Genomic DNA, 23856 nt, shown 5'->3' on the forward strand with positions numbered 1-23856 from the left:
TTCTTTCCAGAACCTGTGTTCTTTGCCTGTGCCCTTGTGACTTACTGTGTTGTTGTGGCAGATGCTCTTCTACCGATAGGTATATCTGACCATGATATGTCTCACATGATAGTCTTCCACATGCATGTGTATCCTTATAAGTCTAAATTTCCTTGATGTTCATTTCATTCCTTGCTCCTTTTTCTCCATATCCCTTTTCATTCCATTATTCACCTGATAATGAAACCAGCAGAACAAAAAAGTTATTAGGAGGCAGAAAGTCTAACCATACTTGCTTGAGTATGAAGGCTTTTAAAACATCCCAGAGAGGTAAATTATATATTAGGGAAGCAAAATAGCATCCCTGAAAATAGCTTCTACAGCTAGCCAATTGGCTAGCCTAAATCATGTGCCTGAATACCAATCTATGCAGTGGTCTGAGAACACAGATTTGTTATATTTTTTTTCACATTCCCTGGCTTGGCCTTTTTTTTCCCCCTTTAATTCTGTGTATTTGTCAAAGTAGGAAAAGGCACGATTATTCACAATTCAGAATTTAGCAACAGAACGTTCTTTTTATTTCTCCTCACAATAGAATATATATATATTTTTTTAAGTGAAATCCTCTTTTCAGAAAGAACTTTATATTCAGTTTCTCAAAACTGAAATTGATATTCCAATAAGATTCAAAATTATCAATTAATGTTCTGTTGTTTGAAGTGAAATTCAGAACCCCAAATGTATCAAAGCCAAAGGCACTGCCATACAGCGGTCGTAGACCCTTGTGTCTATAAAATTATTGTGTCTATTTATTGTGTTAAATGTAGTACCTTTGTAATTTATTTTGGAAATTTCTGTAGTATCTTATCTCTACCGATGTTGTTTGCTTGTTTATTCCTGATTTCTGATACAGTTTTAATGATTAAAATATGTAGAAGGCTGTTAAGTCCCATAGACTTTTTAAGAGAATTAAAATTGGTTTATTCGAGACCAAATTCTCTATAGATTGATTTAGCTTTGCTGATGTACCAGGCATTGTGCCAGTTTCTGCCAGCAGAGAATTTTCTCCTCATTTAAGGTTCTATCAGCTAGGTCTATTTTGCCCTTTTCACTGTGTCTCTTCTAGTTTTACATTATGTGGTCATGGAACATTGGTACTTAGTATAGATTAATTATTATCAAAGTGTCACTGTTTTCTTTGACTATAAATGTCCATAGGCATGCTTTGTTTCTGTATGTTCATAGTTCTTTGAATGATAAGACAACCCTGTAGTGAACATACACATTTCAGATAGCAATAGAGTTGGTATTTCCTTATCTGAATTAGCTTCAATAATATACTACTATTGTACCAGTTCCTGAATATGCTTGCCTTTATCTCTGTTTTTCATGTCCGCCTTGCTCAGCTTTTGATTTTGACTTAATGGGGTTTTGAAACGTATTATTAACCTTTCCCTGTTGTTTATTTATTCTGTTCCTTCTGGATGATCTAGTGTGTGAGGAACAGAGAGAACCAGTCTTGAATTCTCATAAAGATTTTTGTTCTCACATTAGAGCTGCTCTCATGTAAGCTGCTCTCTTTTTGACCTTTCTTCCTTTATTACAGTCTGCTCTACTCCTCAGTAAGGTAGAATGATACTCTTGCAATGGGGCATGCTTAAATTGGCTTTGCTTTTATATCCTATCATCCATGTATGCAAAGCTTTTTGAACCTCAGTTTCCAAATTTTCTTATCTCTAACAATCTGTTTTGCTACATCTGTGCTTGCTCAATAGCTATGAATTAAGGCAAGCTACCCTAAAGGGATTTGGTCAAAGTTCTGATGTTATTTTAATATTCCCCCTACATACAATTCTTTCTCATCCTCACCATTACTTTCATCATAATATACCCCAAGGGCAATTTTGGTTGCTTTGGAAAGTATTGAAAGACAACAGTTAAACATTAGCAATACATGTGAACAAAACCTCTCAATAGCTATGCTGGAAATTTTGAAATATTTACTTAAAAACAGTGGAGATGAAACATGTCCTTAAAGATTCAATGCAAAAAGAAAAAACAGTAGGCTGGTACAGAGAAGATCTTTGGGGAGAAATCTAAATTAGAAAAAAAAAAAAAAAGTTTATTATCCTTGATGGGGATACTATAACAACAATTAGAGACAGCTGAAAATAAAAGAGAAAGAAATATTGAAACAGAATCTTTTACACACTTGATTCTGAATGACTGAAAAGTAGGAAGCCTTAGGAATCATAAGTAAAAATGTATCCAAGTGAAAACAATACATTCATTTTAACCATTCTTATACAAACAGTTCAAAATATCAGTGACTGGGAAAACAGCAAGGCTCCGCTTTATATTTACATGAATGTTATTCACAGTTGTAGATAATATTACTCACAAATGTTGTCCTTATTTCTGATTAATTGTTGCCTGTCTATATCTGATTTCCCCAGCTTCTGCAAATTAGCAGAATATGGAAAGAGTTACTAAGTCTCAGTAAGATGCATATTTTATCAGCAGCAAGGACTGCAGGGGAAAATAATATGCCCCCCACCATCCTTCCCTTTCTGACAAAAAAAAAAAAAGAATATGACCTTCCATAGGATTTGTAGAATCAAGATTTGCCATCATGCTGTTAGTAAATTAGTATGTCATCATGAAGCAATACCTTATCAAACTTATCCAAAACCCTAGAATCAAATAGTGCACACAGATGGCAAATATAAATCAGGTTACTGGATTTCCAATCCAGTGTTTTATAGTGCATTCATTGCTGTTGGAAAAGCATTCATACTGTCTCACAACAGAGAGCTTTATAAAAAGGGTAACTACCAAGCAAAATAGAGAACTATCCAGTTAAGCATTATGCAAGTTAGATTTTACATAATCAGGCCCTGATGACATTCTTTCTACAGTATGTAAAAGTCTAACTGAAATAATGCCTGGGCCATTAGCAATTATTTGTGACAGGTTTTGCAGGGCAAAGGAAGGTCCAGAAGAGTGAGGTTGGGAAAAGATAAATTGCCACCTTCGAAAAGAAGAGATGCCATGGGGAATTACATAGCAATAAGTCTCACTTTGCTAACAGGAAAGGTTACAAAGCAAACTAAAAAACATTTTATATGTAAATACCTTGATGGGAATAAGTTCAAGCTGATAAAAAAATAGTCACATGATAGAACCAACTCAGTGAATGGCAAATGTAGAAGACAAAATTGTTCTAATTTAACAAGACACAACGAATTCCTCAAACATTCAAAAAGTTGTCGTAAATTGGCAGTGGTCGGTTATTCCTCCTTGGAGGTAGACAAGGAAAGATGTCCAAACTAATTTTGACCACCAATTCAGGTTGATGGTAGGATCTTTCCAGTCATAAAAATAGACTTCTTAGTAGATTAGCAAAGGCTGTAGAGATTTTCAAGAAAAGATAGACATCTCTCAGAATTAGTAGTAGTAGTCAGTCCTGCAGTATAATTAGTAAGTGGATTGTATGACTGCTGTGCTTTTGCAGTGATATATTTCTGCCTCCAAAGGAGATGACTTTTGCATTGTCAGACCTCTCAAATTTGGTCTTCAATTATTTGCATCTCTAAATCAAGGACCCCTACTTCCTAGCCTCAGTTTTATAAATTAGTGGATCAGAAGAAAAATATTTCATTTCTAAGTGCGTCTTACAGCAAATAAGCACTTGTGAGGAGTAATTCAGTTCATTCGCACGTGCATTGTGAGAATGAAAAAATACACGTTTTTTATATGTTGTGTTTATATTCTGTGGTAACATTTTTGAAGGGCAATCAATCGTTTCCAGAATTCAAAGAATGACCCACGCCTCAGTAATAAAAATTCTGTTTTTTTGGGTGAAAAACTAGAAAATTGAGAGAGATCAAATTTCAGTCAGAGCCTACAGCTCTGTTTACCATGCTCTACAGTCTACGTGGGTGTTGCTATTTTACTCATATTTGTGCATCAGACACACTTACTCCATTGTTTCAAAAACTATAGTGTGTTACCAGCTGTCAGTGGAGAATGGTAGGGATATATCTATTAGAGAGTTGTCTTGTTAATATCTTGCGGGCCCTGACTGTAAGAGCAACTCATTTCTTCTCTCTATTACAGAGAACTCTGTTCATCATGTGCTCACCTCCAAGCTCTTGAATAGTGTTTACCACTATTGAATTTTATTAAGTAGAAATCATCATAATTAAAATAGCTATTTAAGTTACTCTTCAACAAAATATGTATTAGCAAACTCAGCCTTAGAACTAATTGGTCACTGGAGAAAGTTAGTGTTGTATGAAAATGTTGCTTGAAAAAATAATGTTTTCTTTTTACATTTAAAAGCAGACACAGCAATTTCAGGTACATGCAAATTTTGCCTTGTCTATGACCAATTATGTTGAATATAATGGATAAACTAAAATAAAAAGTTCTCAAATGATAAGATATAACATTAAAAAGGCATAAAAAGAAAAATACTGCAGCATAAAAAGACATGCATAAAGAGAAAATGAAAATTAAATTGTATGGATTCCAGCTGGCTGTTTTAACACCTGCTAATAGGTGTAGAATAGTTTCTTAAATTAAGTTGCAATACAATTTTTATAAATAGAAGCACAAGAATATTATGTAACAGATCTAAATGTATAACTCCAGTTTGAATAATTACAGTTTTATTTTTATTTTTATTTTGGTGTTTGGATTCTCACAGTTCTGATTTTAGCTTTCTGTGAACATTTGTACTTGGTAATCTATCATGCCACTATTATTTTTACTGGATCTTGTTTGCTTTATTAAAAGGTCAAATTCTTAACAGTATTTCAACTAAAAAGGTCTCCCAACAGTAGAAGCAGTGTTGCAGTGGTAGATTTGCCATAACTCATTGAAATTTCTGATTTGTTGATATTACAGTCAACAGTGGAGATTAGATTTTTTTTTTTGTAGGCATTAGCTAGTTGTGTATCTTTATACATGTGGCTTAACTTCTCTTTTTACAGAGTAAAAAATAACTACGCTAAGTTAAAGATGATACTGCATTTTAGGACAGGAAAACTAATATCACTTATTAATTATATAGTCTTTCATTTTAAAGATAGTGATTCAGAGAACCTCTCTAAACCTTTCAGAACACTAAAAAATGGATGGCAATATTATTGCTTTTAAAATGTTCATAAAGTTGTAGATGATGGTAAAATAGTGAGAGGAGAGACATGGAAAATGGTAGATGTGATGTTGTTCCTCAGTATTTCAAAGCATGTTTTGTTTTCTGACACTGCAGTAACCCTGCTTGCAAAATAATTACACGATCAGGGAAATAAGTTACCTGTTAATATCTGATACTTGGTACTATATTAGCTAAGCATCTCACAATGCATAATGCAATTTCCCTCTAAACATTGTTGTGATATGGAGACAATTATATCCCTTTTAAGAAGAGAGAACTGTTTTTGTGCCTGAAACATCTTCTGGGATGCTCTGTGGCGAGTCCTTGGATCTAGATCTGCCTGTTCATATAAAAACAGTAAACTCCCAATTGAATTTTGCTCATGTGAAAACCAACGTGAGCTCAGAGCGATTCTGAAAAACAGCTAGAAATGCATGTGTTGTCCTGCAAGGACTTAGCAGAGAGGCAAAAGAGTTTATTGAATTGAACTGATCTCTTAGCCTTGATGAATGGTTCCCCTCCCCCCCCCTTTCTTTTTTTTCACTTGATTTTCTTTTTTTCTCTTTTTTCCCCTTTTTTTCTCCTCGATTTTTCTTCTTTTTCCTTGATTTTTTTTTTCTCTCCTCAATTTTTCTGTTCTTTTTGAGTTTAGGAAAAATCAGTGCAGTGTTGATGGGATTAATTAATAACCTATAATTTGCCAAGGACAGTAAGCTTATGGCTGCAAGAAAAACAGTTTTCAAAATTCCTACCTTTAAATATAAGTAGAATTTAGATGAGAAATCTAGTCTTACACTGCTTTTTAATCTCATTTTAGAAAGAGGCGCATTATTACTTCTGAGATACCACGTTTCCAGTATGGAGTATAACTGAATTGGCAAAAACATCATAAGAAACAACAGTAAAGAAAGATGTACTGACTTACAGAAACAAACACTGTATGTTAAGTTTTGCAAAAGATAATAGATTTCGCCAAGGAAAATAATAGTAGTGAATACTGATAGTATCTCTGTTTAATTAGAAAGTGTCTTGATATGGTTTAAATATCTGGACCATCTTCTTTGCTGACTAAAGTAAGCCTCAGTAAAGCAAATGGTGGAAGTAAAGGTAAATTTGACCTTCCATGTGCAGTGTATGGATCGTTCTCTATCAATACACTTTCGAGTTACTCTTTCATTGATGAAATAAAACCTGTAATCTGTTCCTTTATTTTCAAGGCAAATACTGCTTTTAAGGTATCAGCATCCAGAAGAGACAACAGCATCCTGACAACATTGGTGCTTTGTTAGTTATTCAGTATGAATGAGAAGGTCCTAAATAGCAAGACTTGGACACTAAGCCTAAAATTCAGTATACTGAATTCATAATATGAATTCAATTATGAATTCAAATTCATAATTTGCTATGAATTCATATAATGAAATTCAGTAAACTGAAAAGGTGGAAAAACACATGAAAAAAGCCAAAAACACATACTGTGTGTTTTTTCTCCTTATTTCATTGTGATGACATCACAAAAAAACTTAATTTTAAGTCAGAAAACGTTTCATTTGCTTGGAGGGCTCCAAGTGTGACCAGCAAATCACAGATTAAGGCATACTTTCAGCCTTGTTCCTAGTCATTTTCATCTATTTGTGAATTCCTTGTCCTTTTCTTTCTAGTAATAGGTACAAAGCTATGTTGAAGGTCAACAGACAGTGCCAGGAAAACTTTGGAATTGATTTTGATAAATATTACTGTTATAATATGTCCCTCACACTTATACTTCTCTCTACAACCCTACTGTGGGACCAGTTACAGTGATAAAAATATATCCCAGGCATATTGGGTCAGATTATCTTGCATTTTCTATAGACTTTGTGGAGGAGTTCTTTCTTTGCCCTTGCTTAAAATTGCAGTCCTTAACCAAGCAGAAATTTCATTCTTTGTGGAATTTTGTTCATGTGATGCATTGCGTAGTGTGTTTATTATTATTTTTATTTCATGCAAGAATTCTGATTTTCAGTTTCTTTCCTTTGTAGTTTTGATATGACCTTCAAAGAGGATTTACGCAGATGAGGCGGCAATGGCTGTTGTTGAATGCTTGCTGAAAAGAGATTGTTGTTAAGCAATTTTCCTTTGTAAAATATGATAGCAATCTAACTCCAGAATTACAGTATATTAATCACCAGAAACATTTATAGTCAGTATGTCTTCTGTGTATTAAAATAAGAATCTATAATGCACAAGCAATATGATACATATAACTGACAAAATAAAAGCATGTCATGATACTGCTACATTTAAAGTAGCATTACAAATATGAAACAATTGACACTTCAATATGCTGAAAGTATTTTTTTTTTTTTCCAAATAGAGTAAGTTTCTCATGTGTGTAGTTTTAAGTCTTCTGAAAAGTAGGGGGTGGTTGGTATATTTGAGAAAGGCTTGTCTTATACAATACTTTTTATCTTATCACAGATCATAAAAAACACCTGTAGTTTCCAATTTCAGATAACTTGGGACCCATATGTATTACTATAACTTTTGATTTTTTTTTTTATGATAAGGCGTAGGATTCCTAATCTTAAAGAAGTGGAATTTTGTTGCAAGATAGTGAAATGTGATATAAATTCCATTTTTTTTTTTGTTATAAGTTACAGGTTGTTTCTTTCAACTGGAAATACTTAGGGGAGCTAACAGCTGTTGTGTTCTTAAAAATTAAAATATCTTTAAACGTATTTTATTATCTATGTATGCTATTGTTATTCACTACTTGCTGTTGGAAAAAAAAATAATTTGCAGTTAAAATATTTTCTGTCTGTATGTAATAAAAGCATTTCAGTAGTGGACAAGTGAATTAGCTAGAAAGGAAAAAGAGGTTTATTCATGTAGAGTATCCTAGCAACTGAGAAATATCAGAATTTTAGACTGACAGAATTAAAAAATGATACCGGTTTAGACACCTATTATAGGTTTTGAATGTGTTAAAAATATGTTCTGTCTGTTTGCTTTTTTTTATTGGTTAACTTGTTGCAATGGAGTCATTATTTTATTTGCATTGTGTGTTGAGGTACCATTATTGGCATGGAACAATGTTTTTTAGTGTGTGAATTGATATCTTTCGTCATTCTAAATTATAGTTTCTTCCAAATTATCTCCTACTGACTAACTGGAATTACTGAACAAGTAAGCATGAAGTCATGACAATGGATGTTTGTGTTTATACTGAACTTTATCATGACCGATTATCAGAAGACTTTTAAGAGAGGAAAGATGAATCAAAATTTTAGAACTAATTGAAGTGTATTGAAGCAGCTGTTGGTTAGAATAGTAAATTCATTTAAAATTCAGAAATGTTGAATGACAACATCTGCTTTTATGTTTTCCATATCAATTTAGTATGCTCCCTTTTGGTCTTCATTGTGTGAGAATGTTGATTTCCAATTTGAGAAATTATTTATTTCTTTATGAAACTGATGGAAAGCTTACTGGTTTAGGTGGTTGTTGGATTTTGTTTCTATTTCCATATGCTTGTGAAGGCAGATCCAAAAAGCCAGTCTGTACTCAGGTGTTCCAGTTCACAGGTGTGGTTTGGATTTTTGGATTTGATTCAAGGGAAAAATTTCTGTGAACAGCCACCAAGTCCTGGAGTTTCTAGTTCATTTCCTATTGGACAGTTATTTTTCCTCTGGAACAAAACAGAGCTTTAAAACAAAACAGAAACAAACAAAAAAGAACAGAAAAGAAAAAAAAAAGAAAAAAAACTGCACTATAGATAATCTAATTTTTGTCAGTTTCAATAAGTAATGTTTTCTTCTTTTTTTATTACGTTAAATAATACTGTTTCAAACCAATTGTTTATTCCTAATGGTCAAATAATTCATTAATTAGATTCCCTCAATCCTAGCAAGATTCATTAAAGCATACAAACCATAAAACTAATGAACAGTTCAGATACTTTCAGTGGCTATTGTAAATATTTGGATATAGGGCAAAAGTGGTTGTTAAAACAACAACATTGTTTTTTATTTTTTACATCAACTACCTTAGCTTCCATTTTATGAAATGAAGGGTATATATCATTTTCTCACTGTTTTTGAAATTATTCTAGAGGTTCTGCATAACATTGAACACAACTGAGTTTGTTTGGTCCAAGCTCATATAAAGGTACCTTGAAGCAAAGAATATTTTCATAGCACATTACATAATAGACTAGGTGTGAAATTAGTTTGATGGTGAATGGACATCCTGAAGGTTGTTAGCCTTTTCTTATGTACAGCTTCTCTCTTACATATCTGCATTTTTTCATAGATAGTAAAATAAACTTCAATGAATGAATTGTCCTTAAAGTGTATAGGGGAGTTCATAAATATCTCCTCAGCTATTTTCATATTGTTCTATTCATAACAATTTACAATTTTATGTAATTGATCTAAAAATATTAAGTTGAAAAGAAAAAGATAAAAATAAGTTAAAATTGAAGTTCTATATTTGTGACAGTTTTGTAGTTAGAGATTCTCAATATCTCTGGTATATAATTTCATTTATACTGAAAATGGATTAGGAAGAGTTTTATTAAGTTCTAATGTTACAGATGTTTTTCAAATGTTGTTACAGAACCTCATTAGTGCTTCTGCATATATCTTTTCAAGTTTCTCACTCCCAAGAGAAAGGATTTTGCTCTCCATTTGGTTGAGTAAAGCTGAATCTGAGTTACAGGGATACGTAAGAAGCCACCTATGTACTGGTTTAAGTTGATAAAAGTGGGCATTCATGTATAAGTTAGTTTAGGAGAAAATTATTTAATCTGAATTGTCTGATTATGCAGCACAAAAAAGTGGAGAAGCTCAAAACAAACAGAACGTTCCTCTCCAGACCTGAAGAGTGAATTTGCTAATTGATGAAATTGCTTTTTGCTGGAAAACGTCTCTTTGCTAGGACAGAACAATTTCCTGTAAATATACTAATTTAGGTTTAACTTTCTTAGCTCTAGCAGTATAAGTCTGTTTGAAGTCCAATAGTTCAATGACTGAAAATGGACTAGGTATATGGGAGACGTGATGTTTTGGGTTTTCTCCACCTGATTCACATCTAGGTTTTAAACCATAGCTCATTCTGCCATCTTCTGCCAATTTTTCCTGCACCTCTCCCTTTTCTGATGGTATACCAGCAGAACTACTAGCTGGCCACATTTTAAACCCTGTAGTTGAACAGATACTAATATATATTTGTTTTGTTTTGTTTTCCTAATGTAGATGTGTCTGACTACAGCATCAGTTGTGCTGACTGATTCAGAAGGACACCGCAGAGAGAGAGTGGGGCTGGCAAGGTGAGTGATGCTTCAGTTAGAGCAGGAGCAAGTCTTGTCAAGCTAGCCTTTCTGGTCTCAGTATTTTTAAGCATTGGACTGTTCTTTGATGGTACTTGAATGGTTTGATACTGTTGTAACAGCAACACTTAAAATCTCAAATTCTACAGCTAGACTGTAATTTCTCATTGATTCCAGTTACACACTTTAGCTCCTTGACCTAGATTTATATCCAAGTTCCAAGTGATATCAATGCAAGTTCTGTCTGAAGAGTACATAGGGAGTATGTACTCAGCATTTTAAAATTTTTCAGTATGGATTGTTAGCTAGGCATTTAAGTTTGCCTTAGCAGTTACAAAATAGGTCAAAGCTAATAACTATAAACCATAACTATTTCTATTTACACCATGTAATATCCTATTAAGGTGCTGGTTGAGTGGTTTCATGACATGTCTAATATTTAATTGAAATATTTATTGTTAATTTGGGAGCATCTCTTGCTATGAGATGTTTCATACTCTTTCTGTAATTTCCCTCTACTGACATAAATCTGATTATAAGAAAGTCCTCTGGGGAAGACTGAAACAGTCAAAAGCAGCACACTTCTTTACCTTGAGAAAAATTGTGAAAGGCAGTGCTGTCCAGGAAGCAGTAGTAGTTTGGGCTTGTACTCAGTCAGTACATACCTTATGACAGTCCTTGCCTCAAGGGCTACTGTCAAGGCTCCAGTGGAAATTAAAACTGACCCTGACCGGTGGAACTCTGAAGAAAGGAAAGACAAATTTGTCTTTTCTGTCTTGAGAGTGATTTGGAGTTGAGTTGTATTTGTACTTCACTATACAAACTGCATAAAAATTCATCCCATGGTTGTAAAGTTCTCAATTCAAATACCTACAAATTATCTGAATTGAATTTCTATTTAATGAGGGGACTTTCACATATCTAAGGCACCCCAATAAACTAGATGCATCTAAATCACAGCCTTTCATATGCTTTTTGAGAAGAGATGTTTTACCATTCTATGTGAAAACAAAACAAAAACAACAACAAAAAGCAAACAAACAAAAACACTTTTGCTTTTCTAGGGATTAGGACTTTTTTTCTCTCTATCTCTCTCTATAGGACTATTTCCATGTAACAGAAACCAATAAAACAATTGCAGGCCTAGATACCTACTTTGAAATAAATAAATGTAAGCTATCTTCAGATTTTTCTGCTACTTTTCTTCTATGTTTTGGCTAGTGTAACTGTAGAATATACTATACAAAGAGATGTGTTCGTATAATTAAAAAGCTCTGATGACATGGGGAGAGAGGGGCAGGAGAGATTACTTTCATCAGCATTGTACCTGTAGGAGCTGAAGTTGCCTTTAGAAGGTTGAAAAACTCTAGTTAGAAGCTTAAGAGAAAAAAAAAAAAGAAAGAAATATCTCATTTCAATCTTTACTCAGGGAAGAAATAAAATGCCTACAGTAGCTTAAGACCCTAATTCTAATAAAGAAACCTTACTAAGAATCTGATTCTAATAAAGGAATCTAACTCTCATTTTATGTTATATTTTTGCTACATAGACATTTTAATGGTGAGACTGACATCTTTGTCGTTTGAAGTGAATGGAGTTTGAAAGTACTCATAAAGAATAAAAACCTAATGAGTTCATTTAAGGGAGGGATAGGAAATCTTGTTTTAAGAAACAAGAAGGCAATTAAATCAAACAAGTGATTACAGAATTTAAAGTGTTATAGCAAAAATCCGAAGAAGTCAAAATCAGGGAAAGGAGCATTAATAATAATCAGTGGCAAAATTAAACTAGAAAGGTTTATACATAATTCAATTCTCTAAATAAAATTTCAATAGAGGTGAAAGTTCATACATGTTCTTAAATAATTTATAGTATCTCATTTTAAACTTCTGACATGGTTAGAAAAAAAAATAGAACAAAGAATTCTTTCCTTGACAGCGTTTGATTTTGGAATTGTCTCTGCATAGATGTTCTTAGCCTGTACACATGCAATCTTTCTATGATGCTCTTGATTCTATGATTCTGTGATTCTTTCTGCATATTTACAATTACATGGTGAGGATAGAAATTCAATATTTCATTACTCTGGTAGGAATTTTACATATACAAGAAATGTTATTTACAAAAAAATAAAAAGTAACTTAAGACTACCAATACCATCACAAGTAGGTCGTCTTCGAGGCTTTCCACTGTCAGAATGTTGTACAACAGTATTCCAATCCCATCTAGACTTTCTACGAGCACATGTAATATGAATTATGTCTATATAAATCCAACAATATAAAATGCATCAATATAAAATAAATTATGGCTGTTATGGGTTAGGCATTCTATTAACTCAGATAAAACTGAAAGACATTATACTTACACAGTTACTGCAAAGTTCTTCAGCCCCTGCTTATTTTTAAAGTAATTTATTCTCAAACTAATCTTGAATTTCAAAGCTCAAAGGATACATCTGTGTCATGAGACTATTGACCATATATCTGTGATCAGTGGCATATTTTCCAAAAACTTTGGTGGAAGATTTATTAGCCCATTAGTGGAAAGACCTTCCTTCTTTCCTCAGAAAGATAAAGGAAGTATACATCATTGTGTATAGTTAACACCTTACTTCTGAAAGACTAAAATTACAAAAGAAAAATAGTAATATTCCATACGTAGAGTGACAGTATTAAACAGCAAAATAAGTATATTCAAAAGCATTTTTATTTAGTAGTTTGTGGGATGCATATACTGGACTTTAAATTAGAAAGTGTTTTGTTGTTTCATTTTTAAATAAGGACTTCATAAAGCAGTGACAGGAGGCTGGGTTTGATGAGATTACATTTCTGTTCGTGAGTTTGTCACTGATTACTGCACGGTTTTAAAATGTAAGATGTAAATTTATGAATTTCAACTATAAAGAGAAAAACCTTCATACATTTTCTGGAAATGCATTATTCTGTGAAGTCTTTTTTTTTTAATTTGATACCCACATACTGTGTACATTTCTTTGAACTCATCCATTGCAGTGAGTTTAAAAGTAGATAATAAATCATTAACTTTTCACATCAAGCAGTCAGTTCTCAGGATTTCTGAGCATTAGGGAAGATTCTCACTTGCCTAAGGGTGTCGTTTAAGGAAACTTTTAGAAGGCTGAGAACCACACTATGGAGAAGAGATTGGTACAAACTTAACAAACATAAGCATCACTGCAGAATTCAACTTTTAACCATTTGTGGAAAAAGCTGTAGATGCTTCCATTTGTTCACGCAAGTAATAGTAATAGAAAGTTACAATACATTATTAGTTTTGCTTAAAATTACGTAATCCCCTTCTTACAGCAAATACTTTTTATTTATCTGAAAAAGGCTAGGGATTGGGTAGGGAATTAAAAAAAAAAAAAAAAGGCAGCTCTTCTAATTATTTCTTTGATAATTAGATCGCTAACTTAATTTTTCTAGGAGAATTTATTTGCATTTAGGTTAAAAGATGTACCAGTCAAATCAAAATTATTGCATTTTTAGGAGAATGTAATAAAACAATCCAATAATATTTGTATTTGTGTATTATAACTGAATAAGTCCTCAGGTAGAACGCTATTTGTAATAGAATTTATAGTGAAAAATAGAAAAAATAAATTAAAACTCTTTAATAAATATAATCAACTCCTTCTCATACCGAGATTGCAAATTTTTGTTCATATTTTGGATATGATTTGTATTGATGTAGTAAACAGAAAAGTAGTTTCCTAGACTAGATTCCAGGGAGTTCTCAGTAGAATGAGGCTGATAGAAAATCTAAAGAGCCATGACAATTTAATTTAAGCTGTAGTCACTGTATGCTTTGCTATGCTATGCATTCTTTTTGAATGCACTGTGACCATCCCATAGTTGGAGATTTGACTGATCCCAACTACTATCGGGGCATCATAGCCTACTAGAAAGTGAATATTGTACTTATTCCCTCTCTACTTAAACAGAGGAACAGCTAGAAAGTCTTGTTCATTAACTTAAGCAAAGTATCTCTCTTAAATTGCTGTTCCTGGTTTAATCAAGCAGTTAGCTTTTCTACAAACACTTTTTGATATACTCTATACAAGCTATTATTGTGAAGAAAGTTGAGGTGTTTTCCAGGCCACTTCAGTTCTTAATTCACTGTCATTTGGGTACAGAAGGGTTATTCAGATTAAAACTGTTTGTTCTTTGTGTGTGAAGAGCTCAGAATCTAGTCTATTAACTTCTAATAATTTCTAAGAATATGTACTGTGAGACAGTGAAGCCAGTCATGGGAGACTAAAGATTTCAATAAAACTACAGCACAGAATTCTCAATAACACAAGTGTAAGGGAGTACTGAGAAGTGCGTTCTGTAGCAGAAGAAATAATAATGATTAAGGTTCAGCTAATAAATAATAAATCAACAAGAGTGTTCATTGGTAGTAATACTATTAAAGAGCAGAACAGATACACTATTTCTACATAAAGGTAGGATTTTACTCAATGTGAACAATTTAACACACCTCTGAAGACTTTGCTCTAGATGATCAAAGAAAATTTTATGATCAAAGGTGCTTTTTAGACATGTAAAGGAGCAGTGAGAAAATAACCTGTACTGTGTGAGCATAAACTCAGTATGTAATCCATGACCCTTAATAGCATAAAATCCTGTGGTGTGGACAAGAAAAATTAGTCTGTTGCACATACTTGGGGAAGGGGTGGAAAGCACTTTTGTTTTACAGAGGGAAAATGAGAGGGAGAGCCTTGAGAGAGATGTGCAGAAAAATGTACTTTAAGTGATTGACAGAAGCTAGAGGGGAAAAAAGAGAAAAGGATGGGTTTGTTTTTATTTTTTCTTCCTACAGATGACAGCCCTTCACAACTGGAAGGGGGAAGAGGGGAAGAGGTTGTGTATGATGCAGCTCAGCTTTCCATTAACATGCTTCTTAGAAGCATTCAAGAGAAAATAGTGTTATTGGAATTTTAGAGGAATGTACAAATAAATGAGAATTAATTGGCTTCTTACTTATGGAAGGTTCAAAGTTTGGCTGAGGATTCCTGGTGCAGCACTCTGTAAGAAAGAGTACTCTCCAAGCTCTATGAAACAAAAAGCTCAAAATGACTGAAATGATCACTTCAAATAACATAATTTAATATTTCCTTTCACTTATTCTAAAACTAATCACAGTATGAAGACTATCAAGCAATTAGTATTTCAAATAATCTCCTGGTGAACTGTACCTACAAACAAAAAAGTCACAGACGAGAGAAGATTTCTTTTGAAATAGATGAGAATGTGTCCATCTCCTCTGTATAAGGTTATACTTATTTGTGTAATCCTAGATCTAATTCTGAACATGGTAAACTAGATTTAAATTTGCTATAGTCATTCAAAGAATCTGTATTATCACATGAGTTGATGCCCTTAATAAAACACTTTCTAGCACTTGTTACTTGTGCAGTAGGATTGTTCACACACACCATTTTATTGTCAGAGGGGACTAACTCCACTTTCTGTTCTTCCACACATTCTGCTTCTGAAGAAACTCCTTACATCTGGAATCCTGGAAGGTGACAGGTGATTTTTTGAAGACCCAAGGGAGACACACTTTCTCTCCTCCTGCAGCCCTTCCCATGCTTGAATAATAAAAATAAATAAATACGTAAGCAAACAAAATCTCCACTTGGAATCTTACTTGACCAATAACGTTCCATGGTAATTTTATCAGGCCTTTTCACATAATTTCACATAATCCTGTCTTTGACATCATAATCAGTTGCACAGCCACCAATTGAGATGTCACAAACAGAGGATTATGGCCAGGTGGGGAATAAGCAGCAGGAGCAGGTGAACTCTTAAGAAACAAAAATCTTGTTTTCATGCAAATGTCCTTCATAATAGAGAACAAAAGAACAAAGGAAGAAAAATACAATGGAGAGAAAATACTAGAAGCAGGATTGTTTCTAAATGCATGATCTCCCTGAAGTTTCCTCAGAGGAGTCAGCTGCTGATTAACAACTGCATAAACCATTACAAAAATAAAACAAAACTTGACATCTGATGATTGAAACCCAACCCCACATACACATAGTTTTCTACTCAACAGGAAATCAGCAGAAATACTAGGTACTTGGAAAGAACTTGTAACCTTTAGAGGTATTTATAAACATTATGCCTGAATGTTCCTGGAAGTAACTAAGCACTGTTATCCTTGTTCTACTGATGAAGACATCGAGGTAAAAAAATGCAAGGGGACGCCCTCGATCCTGGTCACAACTGGACTGGGGAGCACATACTGTGTGCAGTTCTGGGCACCACAGTACAAAAAGGATGTGAAACTGTTGGAGGGTGTCCAGAGGAGGGCAACGAAGATGGTGAAGGGCCTAGAGGGGAAGACATATGAGGAGTGGCTGAGGTAACTGGCCCTGTTCAGCCTGGAGGAGAGGAGGCTGAGGGGGGACCTCATCGCAGTCTACAACTTCCTCGGGAGGGGGAGTGGAGAGGCCTGTGACCTTTTCTCTGTTATCACCAGTGATAGGACCTGCGGTAACAGTGTTAAGCTGAGGCAGGGGAAGTTTAGGCTGGACATCAGGAAGAGGTTCTTCACCAAGAGGGTGGTTGCACACTGGAACAGGCTCCCCAGTGAAGTAGTCACTGCACCAAGCCTGTCTGAATTTAAGAAGAGATTGGACTGTGCACTTAGTCACATGGTCTAAAATTTTGGGCAGACCTGTGCGGTGCCAGGAGTTGGACTTGATGATCCTTGTGGGTCCCTTCCAACTTGTGATATTCTATGATTCTATGATAATTTGTTTTTATTAACAAGGTATTAATAACATATATAATTACAAGTCGGAACCAATATAATAAAAAGAGGGCTAATTTATCAGCTTACATATACGCAGAACCTTTATATATTCACATCCTTGTATAGATTTAACTAACTTACACTTACAACCCCACTCTTTGGAACATCATATTTTGAGAAATATATCATGAGTGGCTATCCCCTGAGTAAATTTTGAGGAGAATTGATCCTGTTAAGAAAATTCAAAAGAGCAACTCATGATTGTGATAGGTGGAAGCTATTAGTAAATAAAAATTACATAATATTTTAATTACAAGATTACTGTAAAAATTAACACAAAATTAATGTTTAAGAACATGTGCTAGCTATCTTGAAAGGAGGATTTTAGGGATTTCTGTATTTTGATGATTTAGTATCACACCAGCTAAAAAGATTAACATCACAAATTACCTAGAGAAAATAACACACGTATATTCTGATTTGCAGAAGGTCACAAAGATTTAATTGCAACTTAATAATTTAAGAAACTGCAGGAAGAGGCTTGGATCATGAAAAGAAAAAGAAGTCTTACACCATTAGTAGTATGTGGAAACACATAGTCCCAATTTTCTCAGACAGGTAATCCTACGGAAGAGTAGGTGAAAGACTTCAGTCATTAGCGATGCTTGTGGTGTATTATAAACTCAGATCTCCTCTGTTTTCATTTCTATAACAATTTATTTATTCAAAAGCTGAATTTAGAAGCCATTACTTTTACTTTCCTTTCTGAAGAAGTGTGTATATCTCTATCTTGTTTGTTTTCATTTGTCATGCAGGTGTATTTAGTAGTCCATAACAAGATATGTCATAATAAGAATGATGTACGCTAACTTGCAGCTAATGTAAAATTACCTGATGGTATAAACAGAGGCAATTTTCGTGTTTGAACCTCAATCTATTTAAACATTTCTCCTTGCATGCACTAGATAAAAATAAATTGAATAATAATCCTGGAAGAAGCAACTGTAACTTAGAACTTTCCAGCTGCAGGTGAGTTCTGTAACCACCCTGTTACAGATTCATACCCAATATTTTGTTCATTCTCTTTCCAGCCAAATATTTTTTTAATTTGTTGTTCCCTTTTGGCACAAATTCAGCAGGAGGCTGAAGAGATCTGCTGGAGAATTTTCTCTGGAGATCTAGGGTGGGAAATGTCTTTAAGACTGTTTCATAAAGCACACAGCTCAAAGATTAAAGTTAAGACTGAGATAGGCATTAGATCTTCTCAGATGTTTAACCACTGGTATATCTTCTTTCCTGTTAAGATACTATGCAAAAATTGACCAGTGGCAGATAGCCTGTAGCACTTTGGGCTGCACTGTGAAACAAAGAAGCTGCAATTTTGTTTTGTGAGGAATCTTGTCTTGCTTGTGTGTCCTGTGTTCTGGAGAAAGCCTAGTGTATCAGTCAGGAGTAGGCTGAAATTTTATGTATTCTCCAGGCTAGTTTGGTTCAAGCTGCACAACAGTGAATTTTGGAAACACTGAATATCTACTAACCAGTGGTTCTTCAAGTTCCCTGTCTAGCTACTTAAGCTCTGAGTCCTGTGTAGACATGCTCTGTGTCCTTCTGCATGTAGACAAGGGCTAATGTTTCCAGAACCAGTCTGTAACTTGTGTGATGATGGATCTGAGTCCTGCTTTGGATTCCAATCACATCTTTTTTTTGTTTAGAGCACAGACAAGCAGCAGCAAGTCATGGACTTGCTTTCAACAGAGGCTGAGCTGAGTCTGTTCTGGTGTAGAGACAGCCAGTTCTGAGCAAGGAGAAAATCCTCACATAGCCAGTCATGAGTGGTAGCTGACAGCACCAGGTCCCAAATGAAAATGGCACCTGACTGTGTGAAAGTTTTCTCCCTGTTTCTCTGTCAACCTGTTTGACTCTCGGTAGAGGAGTACTGGAAGTGCTCAAACAACATATACTGGTCAGCGGGTACAGCATATATGCGAGGAGCTGAGTGCCAGATTCTGCTTGGAGACATTGCTTTTAATTGTCACTTCTCAGCCACGGCAAATACTTTGCAATATAAGTATCTCTAATTTGTTCATATTCCAAGTGAAACGGCTAGAGCTCTAAAACGAATAGAAGAGACACTTGACAGGTGGCATGAGTCACAGTGATGATGTGGAAACTTGGAGCTTTGCTTCTCACAGCCTTGTTCACAGACCATGAAGACCTGAGCTATAAGCTGTTTGGCTCTACTTCTAAGTGAATGCCTTAATCTCTGGCAAAATTACTGAGAGGAAAATGTGAGCAGCTGAAAGACTGACGTGGAAGAATCATGCACATCAGGAGCGTAACAAAGAACCTTTATGGTTGCAAAATATATTAGCTGAATGCCCTTCCGTCCTGTACACGTTAGCACGTTATCATTCCAAGAAACCTGTTGATTATAAGTTTTTCTCTAATATTTTAATTTTGTAAGCTCTAGAGCTCTGTATTTGCCTGTTTTTCTAATCATATGCTAGAGTAGGTAAGTTTCCAGGACCTACTTTATGTAACCCTGGGGAGCAAATTTTTTGTTTCACTTTTGCTGTTTACATCTTAGTTTTTAGGGATAACCTTAAAGGTTAAACCTTTTAGGATAACCTTAAAGACCTGATTTCTCTACTGAGTTTGAATCTACTGAAAAAGTGAACAGGAGCTATAGCAGATTCTTGAAAAACTATGGTAAGTACACATGAAAATGGTCTAGTTGGAAGTTTAAGGAAAAACAATCTTGTAATTAGGTCAGTTGTAAATATCTTTAATGGAAGCTGAGAGAGAGTCAGCTAAAAATTCTAATAACAGATAAACTTGTGATTTGGTTCTCTCCCCCACTTTCTCAGTTTTTGCCCTCTCCCTACTCTACTAAAGTTCATCTTAAAGATGTGATGATGCATTTTTTTCAGTAGGTTTCTTTTTGCTTGTATTTATACCTTTCAGTGTAGCAACTCCATGCAGTCTAAATGTAAATATTTTTATAAAAACATCCAGCAAGATGAATATTTGGATATAGCCAAATTCTCCAAAGACTTAGAGACTGGGATACAGACTCATTATTTTTATTCCAGAAGAATAAAATTATAAGTAATAGTTGTAAATGGAAAGCAATGATTTTAATTAAACTTAAGGATTAGAAATAGGGCTGAAGGTATTAAACAAATTTGAATGTATAACTGAAATGTCTGCTTGAATTTGGCTCAGTCCACGAGTTTGTTCTAAGGGAGTTCTTCATACTATAACTGGCAATAAAAGATTTGGAATAGCAATAGTAGTAGAGAAGCTGTATACGAAAAACAATATGAAAACGCCCAATAGCCGTTAGCCAATATGGCAGTTCAGAGAGCCTGCTTAAAATTAAAAATATGCAGCTGTGACAGTGCTGAGAAGAACGTATTTCCATTGAGCTCAAGGCTTAATATTAACATGCAAAGAAGCTGAGGGATGTCTTTTCAATGCATAAGGATTTATGAAGTAGATAGGAATGATCAAATCCTGCAAATGCTTCAGCTCAAAAAAATTATAGTGGGAGTAAAATTACTCAAGGATGTATTAGAAGAGTGAGCCTACTGAGTGGGTAGACAAAGGACAGACAAGATTACAGTGGTTATGGAAGTGCCACTGCCACCAAAATAACTGTAATTTTATTTTGAGTTTAAGGAAGCAGGACAAAACTAATATGTGTTGTGTGTAAACTCATATGTGTTGTGTGAAGAGGAATGAGGCTGGAAATTGACTGGTTAATTAACCAACAGCTTTGAGATGAGTACCACTTCTGTGTTAATAATGCTATTTTTAATTGTACACACGTTTTAGTTGTAACATTTCTTTAATAAAACTGTGACTGCTCATTTCAGTCCTGGGTGCCTAATTTCAAATTGAAATTTTGATTTTGATTACATACAAGGATTCTTACTGGCTTTCTTTTTATTTTCCTTATTTCTTTCATTTTTAAATTTTTTTTTCCTTCCAAGCTTGAATAGCTAAAATGTTTTGGCCACTAAGAAGAAAATTACAAAAAAAAAAAAAAAAAAGTGGGGGTGGATTCTAAGTAAGAAATATGAATGTCTTACAGGATGATCCTAGAGGGTCTAAGGATACTACTCTAAGACAGGCAGGTTGGGGCCTCCTGTCACTCAGTGATGACTATATCCTACCTTTTATTTTGACATTATATGTTATTTTGTTTACCAGAAAGATTCTCAGTTTTTTGGGGGATGATTGTGGATCTTACTGAACATGCTTTTCAGGGTTGCTCGGATTTCTGTTTTTAAGACCTATGATTTTAGTATTTATCTATTCTTTCCTGTTTGATTCAGTGTGGTGTTAAGCATGAAATTTATGTGGAAGTATCATACCCATAAAATTCTTTGTGGAGAAATAGCAAGCTGCTTTTTCACTGCCCTTAGTTCACCAACAGGATATGAAATGTGGAAACGCTTCTCTTAAAAACTGAACTGAGGTTTGTAGGCTACCCTTCTATACAGAAAAATCTTCCATTGTTGCTAAAAGATTCTGATGATCTCGGTTTTCTACTTTCTATTCTTCATTATTTTAAGGGGGAACAAGGTGAGTAAAATAAAAGGTGTTACTTGTGACATTAGAGCTAACTAACTTAATCTCCTAGCAATCAGCATTTGATCAAATTTGTCTTTGTGAAAATTTTATCAGTAAGTCATTTTTTACAGATTACTATAGTACTGACATTTCTGTGAAACATTTTAAAATAATAACCATATTCATTTGTATTTTCAAGGAATGCTATTTTAAAAAAGTATGTGTACTTTTATGTGTAAGCCATAAGAAACGAATACTCTATATTTGCGACCACATTTGCTTTCTGCTGTTACACTGACCGGATCACAAAGCCATTAGAATACACCTGTTAACAAGGAAGCCTCAAAATTCGGTACCTTCAAATGTTTAATTGTCTGTTAATATGATAGTAGTTCATTAATCATATTTAATTAAATAATTTTATTGTTCATTCAGTTCCTTAAGAGAAGGTTTAAGCCAGGATAAAAGATTGTGTTTTTTCAAGGCATCAGGAGAAGCAACTCCTGCAAAAGTGATACAAAAGATTCCTTTACTATTATAGTAAAGGAAAAGGCAAAGAAGTCCAATGATGCTTCACACCAAAATTCTATTTTAGCACAAACTAAAGGGTAACATTTCAAATGGTCAGTTGGAAATCAAGTAATTTAATTTTAAAATATGCACATTCCCAGTTGCATCAACTTTTTTTTGTCTCTATTTTAGTTCACTTGCCTCTTAATCTTTTCACTATATGGGTCTGCCTCATATTATGAGAAGGAATTTTTCTGGTTGTCTCCAATTTGTAGGTTAGCAATTTCTACTCAGTAAACATCTTCACATTGTCAGTTAGAGATTATTAATTCTAATTCTTGTAAGCTTCTAAATATTTGCTTTTTTTTGGTGATTACTTTGTTGATAAAAGGGTACTCAAAACATGGTTTTATCCTGATTCCAAAATGTTACCTGAAATTATTATTTGCTGTGGATGGGAAACACCTGAGGTACATGTGTTAACTCCGACATAAGTTTTGATCTCAATAAAGTTGTGCCAAAAATTGTTAAGTACTTGTTCTTGCTGTGATGCCATGCTGTATATATATGCATGTTTGTGCTAATGCTAACTTGACAGGGAGAGAGAATGCCTCTGAGCTATCCCCATTGTTCGACCTAGCACTGCCCTTCAAAAAGTGTTACATACTAAATGGACCTTTCAAAACTTTCTCAGTTGAAGGAAATACCACTTTGGTAAATAATAAAATAAGCTTAAAATTTCTGAAAAAAAAATATATGGAACTGACCTTTAAATGTTCCAAACACCAGTAGTTCTATGGCATTACAATTTATTTAACCTTTGAGAGAGTGTTCATTTAAGTCACTCCAGCTTTATTTTATTTTTTTAAGTATAAGAAAATGAATTACATCACAAAAGGTGCTTTTATTCTTATTGGATAACTAATTGTATTGCATTTTATTTTTTTGAAGTCATTCATTTACAAGACGCGAGTAAGTCATTTGGTAAGTAAATCTCACAGTTTTTCTTTAATTTTCTTTAAATTACTACTGTTAAGACTATATTAACTATATTTTCTAGGCATTTTTCCCCCATCATGGCATTGCCATTTAAAATGCTTTGTCTACCAATGCAGGACTTTGAGAGGCCAAGTGACTACTATTAGTGCAGTCCTTGCTTTATCCATTTAATATAAGATTAACCATATATTTCAAATGGAAAAGTACTGCATATCAAAAACTATTATGAAATAACATTTAAGTAATAAGTAGTAACAATCACAAGAGTTGAGGGCCTATAAGTCCATCTGCTGGCTCATTTTTCTTCTAGAAGTGTATTTCTTAATCTCAATTTCAAGAGCAGAGTGTTCAAAAAATCCTGTTCCATGCATAGTATTGATCTTTTCTTTTGCTGTATCTGAGATAAGTTCCTTTTGAAAAGTTGAGTCTTGTTTATTTACTAGAAGGTTTATAAACGGATAAATGATTTTGGGAAGAGGGTAAAATGGCACTCCTTCACTGTCAACGTATTATCCTTTCCCTCTGA

The 23856-nt window shown here is 34.0% G+C and overlaps 1 protein-coding gene and 1 long non-coding RNA gene across 2 annotated transcripts in view; one reads left to right on the forward strand and one right to left on the reverse strand.

Moving 5' to 3' along the window:
- LOC308194895 overlaps positions 1-15970 on the forward strand; it is a 34336-nt gene extending 18366 nt beyond the window's left edge. The window contains exons 2-3 of the long non-coding RNA XR_013951039.1: positions 10381-10454; positions 15300-15970. This is a non-coding gene — a long non-coding RNA (uncharacterized lncRNA). The remainder of the gene's footprint in view (positions 1-10380; positions 10455-15299) is intronic.
- Positions 1-23856, reverse strand: part of LOC308194886 (uncharacterized protein) — a 705306-nt gene that overhangs the window by 280815 nt on the left and 400635 nt on the right. The window lies entirely within an intron of this gene.

This window comes from Anser brachyrhynchus (genome assembly GCF_964034855.1).
Source record: "Anser brachyrhynchus genome assembly, chromosome: 4".
Taxonomy (NCBI): domain Eukaryota; kingdom Metazoa; phylum Chordata; class Aves; order Anseriformes; family Anatidae; genus Anser; species Anser brachyrhynchus.